The following is a 13,395-nucleotide window of genomic DNA, read 5'->3' as shown; positions in this document are numbered from 1 at the left end:
CAAAAAGATTATGTTGAGTAAAAATAGCCAGATACACAAAAAAAGGCCATACTGTGTGATAATATTTGTATCCAAGAACAAGCAAAACAAATCTATGGTAATAAAATCAGACAGTGGTTTGACTGTGGGTGTGTGAGCCAGGCAAGGGGGCAAAATGACTGGAAAGGGGGAACAAGGGAACTTTCTGAGGTGAGAGAAATGTTCTGTATCTTGTTTGGGGTGGTGGTTGCACAGGCATATCCAACTCGCAAAACTCTTCAAACTGTACTAAAGATCTGTGCTTTGTATTATTATTCGTATAAAATAAAAGTTTAAAAAAAGTACAATACACACATTAAAGTATTTTAAGTATGAGAATGGCATCAGATTTGCAATGTGAAAAGAGCCCCCTGGCTGTGGTCTGGAGAAGAATAAGAAGGGGCCAGAATGGCAAGACCTACCTGCATTTTATATAGAAGAGTTCAGACCTCCCCTTGCTGACCTCCCCTAGGAACTGTGCAAAACAACTGTCAATGGACAAAATAGGGAATTTAACGGAGAAAAAAGCTGGGAAACTGGGGTAAGAGAAATAAGAAACCACAGACAAAGGAGCTAGATTAAACCAAACTTCTATTACATAGAATCTTTCAAGACAGGATTAAAGTAATCATGTTTGTTTTTAATATTTCAAGTCTGTTTGATGCTTCCTTAGATTCTCTACCCTACATCTAAGATTTTCTTCTGAAATTAGGTAAGTCTAGCAGGTTGGAACTTGATGCAATAGGAAGGCAAAGTTATTTATTACCCATGGTTGGAATGAATAGTATTAAAATGAGAGAATGTAGTCAGGTTATGTCTCAAAAAGAACACAGGCAATACTACAACAATGTAAGAGAGCTTGGGGGCAGGAGAACTGAGTTGTAGAATCATGTAGGATCCTAAAGGGTTTATCCCAGGCACCAAGCAAGACAAAGCCAGAAAGTTATTTGCTTGCTGAAGGTTAAAATATCACAGAATTTAAGCATTTTAGAGCTGGAAAGGTTCTTAGCATTTCAGCATACACATTTCAAAGATTAAATGCAGACGTAAAGGGACCAAATTACTGAGGAATACTCATAAGTAACATTTGACAGCACTTTACCAAGTACTTCTACATTCATTGCCTCATTAAATCCTCATAAAGTGCTGGCAAATAGTAATTATCGTTTCTTCTTTTCAGAAGAATTGGGGCTCAGAGAGTGAAGCAGAGAAAGCTTAATCTCATCAATGTTTATTTCTCCTCTTCTTAAAGGGGTGTGCCACTAAATCAGTTCCCAGCTCTCTTATAGTAGGAGGGGTAGTCTGGCAAAGAACTGAATTCTGGCCCCCTCCGTTAGGGATGACCACTAAAACCAAACATACAGTCCTCTCTTCTCTACATTCTCTTCTTTGCCTGCCCTCCAGAAGCACAGGATCCAGAAGAGTCCAAGCCCCAGGCAATGGTGAAGCCATCACTTGGCAGGAGCCTGGGTCCTTGAATGACTCTGGGAGCAGAGATATTTTTCCCTATCAACTGACCAGAATTAGACTGTAACAGGAATGAGAAATAAACTTTTATTGTGATTTATTTATAAATAAACTTTACTGAGGCTTTGGTGCTTGTTACCAAAGCAACAAGTTACACTAACAGAAAGGTTAAGGGACTCCACAAAATCCATATATTAATTTAGTTAACAAAAACCTATTGAGCATTCATTATATGTGCCAGATATTGTGGTGCATTGTGGCACTAAGTGTACGTCAATGAATTAAAAGACAGATATAGGCCATGTCTTCATGGGGCTTATACATCTAGCAGCTCAGTTATGGACAGGGCTAGGATCCAAATGAAAATCTGCTAACTCTACATTTCTTCCATATTCTACTCCACATTCTTCCTCCCAAATAATCTGAGTCAAAATCTATGACATTCCTCAAATATTACTTTGAAAAACAGGTATGTCCCACCATAAGAGTTATACAATGGAGAAATGAAGTAGGAGTTTTCACTAAGCTTCTTTGCCCCTGGAGACCTAAGAAGGCCCAGCTGTGATAAAATTCCCTTGTACTGTAGAGCCTTAGTCAGTAGAGGAGACTGGGAAACCACTGCTTTCAATCATTTAAGGATTACCTAAAACATGCATTTCAATTTCTATTGTTTAAAATGCAATGAATCCATTTCCCTCCATTACTGAGTTGCAGATGATTTTAACTCCTCCAGATCTAAAGTTCTATGAGCCTATGAATCTCTCTTATAACTGGCTTTCGAGTGTTTCATGGTCACTGTTGTGAAGAACTGTTTTCATCATAATGCATTGTTAAGGGACTGTTCTGAATCTCTCAAGTCAGGATATCCCTAGCAACTGGTTGGATTTTTTTAGACTACTCCAGTTTTACTCTTAGGATACTCATGCTTTACTCTCTTTTCTAGACATTAATTTTGGCAAGCATATAGAACAAGCTGACATAGCCAACAGATTCTATTTCATTTGTTTCTCAGACTGTGCTCTAAACATGTATGTATATATTTTTTCAAGTTAATTTTGATCGTGATCATTTAATTTTGAACACGATTATTACATCAGTTAAGACTTTTTTGATTTTAGATTCATTCAGATTCATTTTGATTCAAATGTTGATTCCATATGTAAGAAAGATCCATTCAAATGGGCTTAAGCAAAAAATTAATTTTTGGTTTAAGTAATTAGGATCTAGTTTCATTTTCTCCGTTTCTCAGTTCCATGTCTTTTGGGTTGGCTCCATATCAGACAATCCCCTCATGGTCATAAGATGACTGCAGGAACGCTAGTCTTACAACCCTTAAGTTCCTATTCAGTGGAGAGAAAGAACTTATCTGCTGGTGGCACGTGTGAAAGTCTTTAAATGCCCTTGGATTGCATTGGTTTAAGTCATGTACCCACCTCAGGAACACATGTGCAGGTTATCTTGGGCCTGGGTCATGATTCCACTCTTGGTATAGAATCAGAATGCCACTGAGAATTCATAGACTGAGAGTGGGGAAAGGGTAAATCCCCAGAAGAAAACTGGAGGCTGATTCTGTAGGGAGGGGCAGGCAAAGAAAAACTATGGAATGCAATGATTAACACTGCACTGAATGCACTGAATGATTATAAGCATTGAAACAAACCCAGATTCTTTTTAAAGAACAAAGCCATTAACAAGCTTGGAAAGCAGTCCTTGAACTCAGCAAATGTCTGGGTAAACACAGAGATTAGGGTTTCTACTTAGCCTTAAAGACTACTAAGCTGAAAGAGTAAAATAGAAACACCAAAACTCTTAGAGAAAGGGTAAACTTGAGTAGGCACCTGGGAAATTATTTATAACTAAAGGGAAGAATGATAATAACAAAGTAAACATGCTTTCTCTTACAAATCATTTGTTTCTTATTGCTTTAGAAAAGGAAGTATCTACTAAAGTGACAATACACATTCAGTGCAAGTGTGACAGGAGAGGTAAAGAATGATAATACAGTTTAAACTAAGGTTGTTATTAAGAAAGCCCTTGGCAGGCTGCCTGGATAGATGTCCTAGCATTAAGCATAAATAAGGACAAAAATCGTTTTGAACAACTGCTGCTTTTGTTAAGAAAAACGCAACAGTCATTGATGGTATGGCCACTATTTCTTACTGATAGAATCCGGACCTGAGTACCACCTTTCGAAAAAGCCCCACCCACGATCTGAGAGAGAACTAGGTGTCACCTTACTTAGGATACACACATTCTCCAGAGGACTCATCAGCAAGCCACAAGCCCACCTTTCCCCTAACCCCTCCCCTCAAAGAGCCCACCAAAAACCCTGGCCATAAAAAGCCTCTTGACCTGTTAAGAGACCCCTTTTCCTTTGTTCTGCTGGCCAGGACAGAGGGGTCCCTCTCAGGTTTAGCAATAAACCTGGACTGTTGAGTTCACATCCCTTCTTTTTCTTTCTCTTACCATTTTGGGTGCTTATCAAGATGAAGTTAACTTTTGACAATATAAATGAAGTTAGCTTTTGACAATGTAAAATTAAAACCAGACTTATTTGAAGTCACTGTGTGAGGTCTCTCTCCTATGGTGATAAGTGACTGAAACCCAAGTCAAACCAGCTTAAGCAAATTCATAATGAATTTATAACATTTTGCAAATGTGCAACATCAGGAGATAATCATCTACTTCACTGACAATTGTATACAGGTCAAAGGTCATAAAATCATACATTTAAATTGTGTGCATTTCATTGTTTGTAAATTATACCTCAACAAGGTGAATTTAAAAATGGTTCTCCATGAAGCAATCTTCCCCTACTAGTCTGATCCTCAGTTGACACTTCTTTTCCTAAACATAAATGACAGCACACTATTAACTGATGATTTAACATCTTATTTAGGTCTTCAATTGTTAAGCAGACCATACTGCCTAATTGTTTAGTTCTCCCCCAGTCCAACTCAACCTTTAGCTAACTATAATGTGTATGGAAAAGAGACAGTGTTAAAATATATGGTTTAAACTCGTAAGGAAATGATCAGTTACCAAGCATATCAATGAGTGATCATTCAAGTAGATGTGATTTACGTAAAAGCTACAAATTTCTTTTGGACATCAGGAAAGAGAACTCCAATTTCTGAGAGCCAACCATACCATGTGTATTCAGCTCTGTCCTACAGAGACATGATAATCTCAACCCAAAAACAAATCAAGTTAAGCTTAGTGATTCTTGCTGTGATAGAATGACCACAGTATTTGCTGCTTCTCCCTTCAAAAGAGTCAATTTCCCTACTCCCTAAACCTGGGGTGGCCTTGTGGAAGTGATGTGCCAGTTCTGAGACTAGGCCTTAAAAGACCTTGCAGCTGCCAGTATTGTACCCTGGAAACCCTGAAGCCATGGGAACAGCCAGGCCTAGCTTCCTGGGTAAGAAACACATAGTCCCCCTATTACTCTATATGACAGTCAGTCACTGCACATACGCGTGATGCCATCCAAGACCAGCCAGCTTCACTGACCCAATTAATGACTTCAGGTGCAACGGCAAGCCCAGTCAGGATAAGCTGAGTCCAATCTAGACCAGAATTATCCAGAACTGTGAACTTGTTTTAAGCCAGTATATTTTGGGGTAATTTGTAATTTAACAATACATAACTGATACTCAAGAATTTATCCAAAGTTCCCTTAGAAAAGAGACCCTCCAAGTAGCTTTAAACACATATTAACAAGTCATTAAATTCTTTAACTGAAAGTGAAGGTTCAAGCTGGAATGAAGGAATAATTTATTTCTCCTTGGAAATATTAGTCAGAAAATAAGGTAAAGTGTTTCTGAATGGATAACTAGGATGAGTGAGGAAATGATCTAATAATTTAAATAGTAAATGTGTGATTTCAAGGGCATATCCACTGGAATACCAGAATTGGTTCACACCAACCTGTGAGATCCAAATAATCAAATTTTTAGAAATTTTGTGAGCCAGTTGTGAAACTGTTGGTAAATTAAGTCGGCCATTCTATTTGTTTTTGGGTTGAGATTGTCATGTCTCTGTAGGACAGAGCTGAATACACATGGTATGGTTGGCTCTCAGTTAGAAATTAAATCTTTACTAGTATACCAGTGGGCACATCTGTTGTTGGGAGACAAATTTCATCAGTATTCATATCCACAAATATGCATATAAAAATATTCTTAACGTTTAAGGAAGACATTGTTTGGTTCTGACATTGTATGTGATCTTGGGCAAGTCAATTAGTCTTGCTGAATCTCAGTTGCTCTACCTGTAAAATCAAAGCCTGAGCTCCAAAATCATCTTTAGGGTACCTTTCAGGTTTACTATTCTATCATCTATGATTCTACTGATGGTAGTTATACCTGGATGGCAATGGTGGAAAAGGCCAATGGGGTCATGTCACATCAACCATATTAATAAACCACAAACTTTACTCTTATCCAAGGCAAACAGAAGTAAGTGTATAATAGTAATTCAATGTGCTTTGGATTATGGTGGAGGAAGAAGTGAATTCTGACTAGAGGGAAAAGAGAAGATCTGGGCAAGACATTTTGTCAGGGATGAGGTCTCATCGTTGAACCACAGTGGCTTAAACTCTATAGGTGCTTAGTAAAATTTGCTTAAATGATTAGATGCTTGGAGAGAACATTAGAAAGAAGATATAATCCTGGTGAATTAAAGACTAACTGAGAATGATTCTATTTGTGATTTCCTGATCTAATTGTGAGATTCTGCCTCAGTTTCTCCATCTAAAAACAGGCATTAATTAATTAGCATGTAAGAATTTGGGCAATTATGATTGTGAAGCATTTTGGGCTTCCTGCAGGAAGATGCTATATAAATATGAAGTGATAGTAGAAAATCAAAGTGGATGTCTTTGGGCAAAACTAGAAAGCACATTACATATTCTTCCTGAGCATTTCTTCCCAGTGCATTAAAGATATGCTCAAGTTTAGGAGGTTAAACAGCACATTAGAAAATAGTAGGGGGCTAACAGCTGAGCTGTAATTCAGAAAACATTTAGCAGGAGAATGTTTGCAAATTATTTTAGTAAGAATATTAGCAAGTCATTTTGAACTTCTGAGGAAAAATAGAATATAAGAAAGCATTCCCTTTGCCTATAAGCAAAGGAGACATTTATTTATGCCTTCATCAACTAAAATAGTTTGCTAACTTCTTGCTTTTATGCACTGATATTCAAGTTGCTCATTTCTATAGATCAAAAAATATATATCTGAAACTGGAAAATGTTGAGTAGGGGTTTGCCTAAAATGCTAGAACCATTCAAAACAAATGTTATCTTTCTTCTCTTAAAAAAAATGCCTGGAATCTAATTAAGGTTGCTTCTTAGACTATGTGGAAACCACACTTTGTATTTTGCATACCAGTATCATCCTAGTACTGTTATTATGTATTTAATGCAGGCAGGTAAGAATTAGAGCATGATGTGACATAGCCTTTAATGAACTGCTGAAAAACTAAGACCCAATTCCCAAGAAAACATACAGATACATATTCTCAAAATTCTACATAATTTCAGGAGTTTCATAGATACCTCTAACCCCAAATCCCATTCATGGAATCTAAGGGTTAAAATCCTCTACAGTAGAGCAATTTCTTTTACAAAATCACCTTCAGATGCTTGTGACACAATAAATATACCAGGCTATGTTAGGTTCTAGATACATAATGGTACACACAGACAGTTTAGCAACCTTCAAAGCCATGGAGTTCACAGTCTCATGGGGGGAGGGGGACTCTTATCAACAGCCACACACACACACACAAATGACTAATGAAAATCTCTGATCAAGTGCTATAGAGATAAGAATTACAACCAACCTTCTTCAGACACCATGCAAGAAAGAAGAACAGGTAAATTTTAAAATGCTGAAAGCAGAAAAATAACAATCTAGAATTTTATACCCTGCAATATTATCCTTCAGAAGTGAAGAATAAATAAAGACCTTCTCAAACAAACAAAACGGAGGGAATTTGTTGCCAGGACACTTGCCTTGCAAACAATGTTAAAAGAGGTTCTTCAGAGAGAAGGAAAATGACAGAGGTCAGAAACTCAGATCTACAGGAAGAAAGGAAGAACAGATGGAAAAAGAATAAGGGGAAGTAAAATACAAACTTTTATTTCTCTTATTCTTCAGTGATCTAACACAACAGTTTGTTAAAAAAAATAACAGCAACAATGTATTCCATTATGTATATACATATGCTTATGTATGAGAAATGAATGGCAGCAATGACACAAAGGACAGGAGGTAGGAATTAGGATTATTTTGTTATTATAAGGTACTTGCACTACCCATGAGGTAGTGCAGTGTTACTTGAAGGTTGACTTGGCTTAGTTGCAAATCTATATTGCGAACTCTAGGGCAATCATTAAAAAAGACTTTACAAAAGAAGCATAACAGATATGCTACAGAAGCCAAAAAAACAGACTCATATAGAATGACTAATTTGAACCAAGAAAGGCAGAAAAGGTGGAAGAGAAAAACAGGAACAAAGAACAGGGGCAACAAATAGAAAACAGTAACAAATAAAGTAAATAGTAATCCAACTATATCACTAGTTGCTTTGAATGTCAATTGTCTAAATGCACCAGTTAAAAGAAATTTTCAGAGTAGGTCAAAACACAAGATGTAAGTTGTCTGCAAGAAACCCATTTTAAATATACAGACACATGAAGAGTAAAAATAAAAGGACAGAAAGATATACCATACCTACACTATTTTAAAAAAAGCAGGAGTTGCTGTATTACTTTCAGAAAAAGCAAACTTCAGAGCAAGTAAAGTTGTCAGGGAAAAGAGGGGCAGTATATAATGGTAAGAAGGGTCAAATCTCCAAGAAGACTTAATAATCATTAATGCATATGCACCCAACAACAGAGTATCAAAATTCATGAGGCAAAAACTGATAGAACTGCAACAAGAAATAGATGAATCCACTATAATAATTGGAGCCTTTAACACACCTCTCTCAGAAATGGACAAATCCCATAGACAGGAAATCTGTAAGGACAAAGTTGAACTCAGTAACACCATTAATCAACTAGACATAGTGGATACCTATAGACTATTTCATTCAACAACCGCAGAATACATATGGAACATTTCATGTGGAATATTTTTAAGACAGACCACATTCTGAGCCATAAAATACACCTTAACAAATTTAAAATAACAGAAAAATATAGAATAAATAATAATAATAAATAATAGGAATCATATGTCTGCTCTCAGACCACAATGGAATTAACTAGAAATCAATAAGAGAAAGACAGCTGGAAAATCCCAAAATACGTGGAGATTAAACAACATACTGCTAAATAACACAGGGATCAAGAAGTAACAAGAGAAATTTAACAATATTTTGAACTAAATGAAAGTGAGAATGCCACTTACCAAATCTGTGGGAGGCAGTGAAAGCAGTGCTTTAAGGGAAATTTTAGCATTGAATGCATGTATTAGGAAAAAAAATCCAAAGTCAATCATCTTAAGCTTCTACCTTAATAAACTAGAAAAAGAAGAGTGAATTAAATCCAAAGTAAACAGAAGAGAAATAATGAAAATTAGAGCAGAAATCAATGAAACTGAGAATAGCAAATCAATAGCAAAAAAAATAATAATAATGATGAACACAAAAGATCTATAAAAATCAATAGCCACTACAAATAGTGAATCTGTGGCATCTTACTACACTGATGGACAGTGACTGCAATGGGGTATGGCGGGGGACTTGATAATATGGGTAAATGTTATAGCCACATTGTTTTTTCATGTGAAACCTTCTTAAGAGTGTATATCAATAATACCTTAATAAAAAACCAAAATCAATAGCCCCTAGTGAAGTTAACTACAAAAAAAAGAGAGAAGACACAAAATGCTAATCAGAAAATAAAGAGGCAACATCACTACAAATTCTATGGACATTAAAAGGATAATGGAAGAATTCATAAACAATACTATATCCACAAATTTGATAATTTAGATGAAAGGATCCAACCCTTTGAAAGACAGAGTCTGGCCAAACTAACACGAGAAGAAACAGACTACTTGAATAGATCGATATCTACTAAAGAAATTGCATCCATCATTAATAACCTTCCAAAACATAAAGTACCAGGTCCAGATAGGTTTACTGGTGAATTCTACCAAATATTTAAGGGAGAATATCGATTCTCTACAATCTCTTTCAGAGGACAGAACAGAGGGAATACTTTCTAATGCATTCTATGAGGCCAGCATTATTCTAATACCAAAACCAGACAAAGACATTACAAGAAGAAAAAAACTACAGATCAATACCTAAAATGGGCACAAATGCAAAAATCCTCAACAAAATATTAGCAAATCAAATCCAAAAAAGTATTAAAAGAATTATGCATCACAACAAGTAGGATGTATCCTACCTATATAAAGCTGGTTTAACATTCAAAAATCAATTAATATAATCCAACAGCATTGAAAGAGAAGAACAGAGAGCACTGACACTACCCAACTTTAAGACTTACTATAAAGCTACAGTATTTCAAGATGGTATGATGGTATTGGTGAATGAAAGATTAATGGAACAGAAGAGGGCCCAGAAACAGACCCACAAAACTACAGTCAACTGATCTTTGACAAAGGAGGTAAGATGATGCAATGCAGAAAAGATTATCTTTTCATCAAATGCTGCTGAACAAATAGGCATATACATGTAAAAAAATGAATCTAGACATAGACCTTGCACCTTTCACAATAATTTACTCAAATGGATCACAGACCTAAATGTAAAATGCAAAACTATAAAACTTATGGAAAATAACATAGTAGAAAATCTAGATGATCTTGAGTTTAGTGATGACTTTTTAGGAAAAAAATACCAAAGGCATGATCCATGAAAGAAATAATTGATAGGCTAGACTTAACTGAAATTAAAAATTTCTGCTCTGTGAAAAGACACAGCCAAAGAATAAAAAGACGAGCCACAGACTGGGAGAAAATAGTTGCAAAAGAAATAGATGCTAAAGGACTGACATCCAAAATACATAAAAGTTAAAACTTAACAATAAGAAAACAAGCAACCTGATTAAACAAGTGGGCCCAAAACCTTAACAGACACTTCACCAAGGAAGATATACAGATGGCAAATAAGCATATAAAAAGATGCCCACATCATGTATCAGGGAAATGTAAATTAAAACACAACTATTAGAATGGCCAAAACACAAAACACTGACAACACCAAATGCTGGTGAGGATGTGGAGCAATAGGAACTCTTATTTACAGTTGGTGGAAATACAAAATGGTCCATCCACTTTGGAAGGCAGTTTAGCAGTTTCTGAGAAGAAAAACTAAACATACCCTTTCCATATGATTCTTGGCACTTAATAATCACACTCCTTGATATTTATTCCAAAGAGCTGGTAACTTATGTCCACACAAAAACCTGTACACAGATGTTTGTGGCAGTTTTGTTCATAACTGCCAAATTTCAAAGCAATCAAGATATCCTTCAGTAGGTGAATGGATAAGCAAACTATAGTATATCGACAATGGAATATTATTCAGCAGTAAAAAGAAATGAGCTATCAAGCTATGAAAAGACATGAAGGAAACTTAAATACATATTACTAAATGAAAGAAGTCTGAAAGAGCTATATACTACATGATTCTAATGTATAACATGGAAACGTCAAAACTATGGAGACAAAAGATCAGTAGTTACTCAGGGTTAGGGAGGAAGAGGATGATGAATAGGCAGAGCTCAATTTTTAAGGCAGTGAAAGGACCCTGTATAAATACTACATGCCATTCTACATTTGTCAAAACCACCAAGAATGTACACCACCAAGAATGAACCCTAATATAAACTATGAACTGTGGGTGATCATGTTGTCAATGTAGGTACATTAACTGAGACAAATGTTATCACTATGGTGGAAGATGCCAATAATGGGACTGCTAAGCATGTGCAGGGATGGGAAATATCTCTATCACCTACTCCATTATGCATGAATTTAAAACTGTTCTAAAAAAAACTCTTTAAAAAAAAGTATCCACAAGGATGTTAACAACCACACTATTTATAATAGGAAACAAACAGAAACAATGATTATGTCTAACAGTAGGGAGTTAATTATAAATTATATTTTATATAATTATAATGCAAATTATAGAAGAATATGCATCCATTAGAGTATGTAACGATATGGCACAAAAATTCATGATATTAAGTGATAAAAGAAGTTACAAAACAGCATGCACAGTAAGCACTATTTTTGTTTTTAGAAATATATTTATGCAACAAAATAAAAGGGAAGAAGGGAAGCAAAAATGTGTTATCTGTAGATAGGACAATTGTGGGTAATTTTTATTTTTTATTTAGTCTCTAATTTGAAAAATAATGATGCATTATATTCATGGTTAAAATACAATGTCATTAGAAAAATTATGTAGCTCAGTAGATACTACCTAAGTAGATTTTATGATCCTTAAGAAGGGACCATTTTTTTTGTTATCAGCCAGCAAAAAGTATAATGTTTCTTCATATACACTAGGGTTCAGTAAGTGCTTGATGACTAGATCGACCAAATGAATAATGGCTTCAGAATACTTCAACATTTAACTACACTACTGCCATTTACTCTACTAGTCATTCTTACCTACAGAATTTCTGAATATTCTCTGCTAATTAAGCACGTTAAAAATCACTACCCTATGCGAGAGTGCCCTCTGGTGGTTTCACTGACAATTATTGTTAATTTGAGGTATGTTAATCCACCTCACCAAATGAAAATAGGAGATGGACTGCAGAGTGAGATTTCAAGCTAAATTTATTCCATTTAAAGGACCATCCCACCCTATGTACTTTTTAAATTTCTGAAAAATCAGACAAGTAAGTGGACCTTTTGTAAAATCTCAGTGACGGTGATAATAGGTTACTATCCTTGTGATGGAGAATAGGAGGAGCAGAGGGGAGATGTTGGTAGTGCTGGAAATGTAACTTATTAAGCAAAACTAAGTAACATCAACCAATGAAAACCAAAATTCCAGGACCTATGAAGTGTTTAGTCTGTATTTCCAATACAGTAAGATCAAAGTTAATTCTCTAAAGCATTCACATGTGAATGTGTGGTTTGGGCATCTTGCACTTAACAATCTCTATTTAGTAGGTCTTAGTTCTTAGAAGAAAACTAGTTTATTTAAACAACTTATTTTTTATTCTTCCTACTTTTATAAGATGGCATATATAAACCAACCAAAAAAAAAACAAAAATCATTTTTCAAAAATTTGTCATCAAACATGGCTGGTATTAATAAACTACTTAAAACCATTTCCTTTCAGTAACAGAGGGTGGCCATTATTAGTTATTTCCTTTACTCTTTTTATTCACTATTCCTTATATTTTACTGAACACTGGAACCATGATCACCTAGAACTCCTTTATTAAAAGAATTAAACAGACTCAATGTGAACTCATTTTTCACATTAAATTTTCAAATATCACAAAATATCACAAATATTTTACAAGGTTAAACCTTTCTACCTTCTTAAAAGATTCCTTGTGGAAAGCAGTATGGAGGTTACTCAAAAAGAAATACCATTTGACCCAGGAATCCCACTTCTAGGAATTTACCCTAAGAATACAGCAGCCCAATTTGAAAAAGACAGATGCACCCCTATGTGTATCGCAGCACTATTTACAATAGCCAAGAAATGGAAGCAACCTAAGTGTCCATCAGTAGATGAATGGACAAAGATGTGGTACATATATACAATGGAATATTCAGCCATAAGAAGAAAACAGATCCTACCATTTGCAACAACATGGATGGAGCTAGAGGGTATTATGCTCAGTGAAATAAGCCAGTAAGAGAAAGACAAGTACCAAATGATTTCACTCA

Source organism: Manis javanica, chromosome 10 (genome assembly GCF_040802235.1).
Source record: "Manis javanica isolate MJ-LG chromosome 10, MJ_LKY, whole genome shotgun sequence".
In the NCBI taxonomy this organism is placed as follows: domain Eukaryota; kingdom Metazoa; phylum Chordata; class Mammalia; order Pholidota; family Manidae; genus Manis; species Manis javanica.
This window is presented reverse-complemented; position numbering follows the sequence as displayed.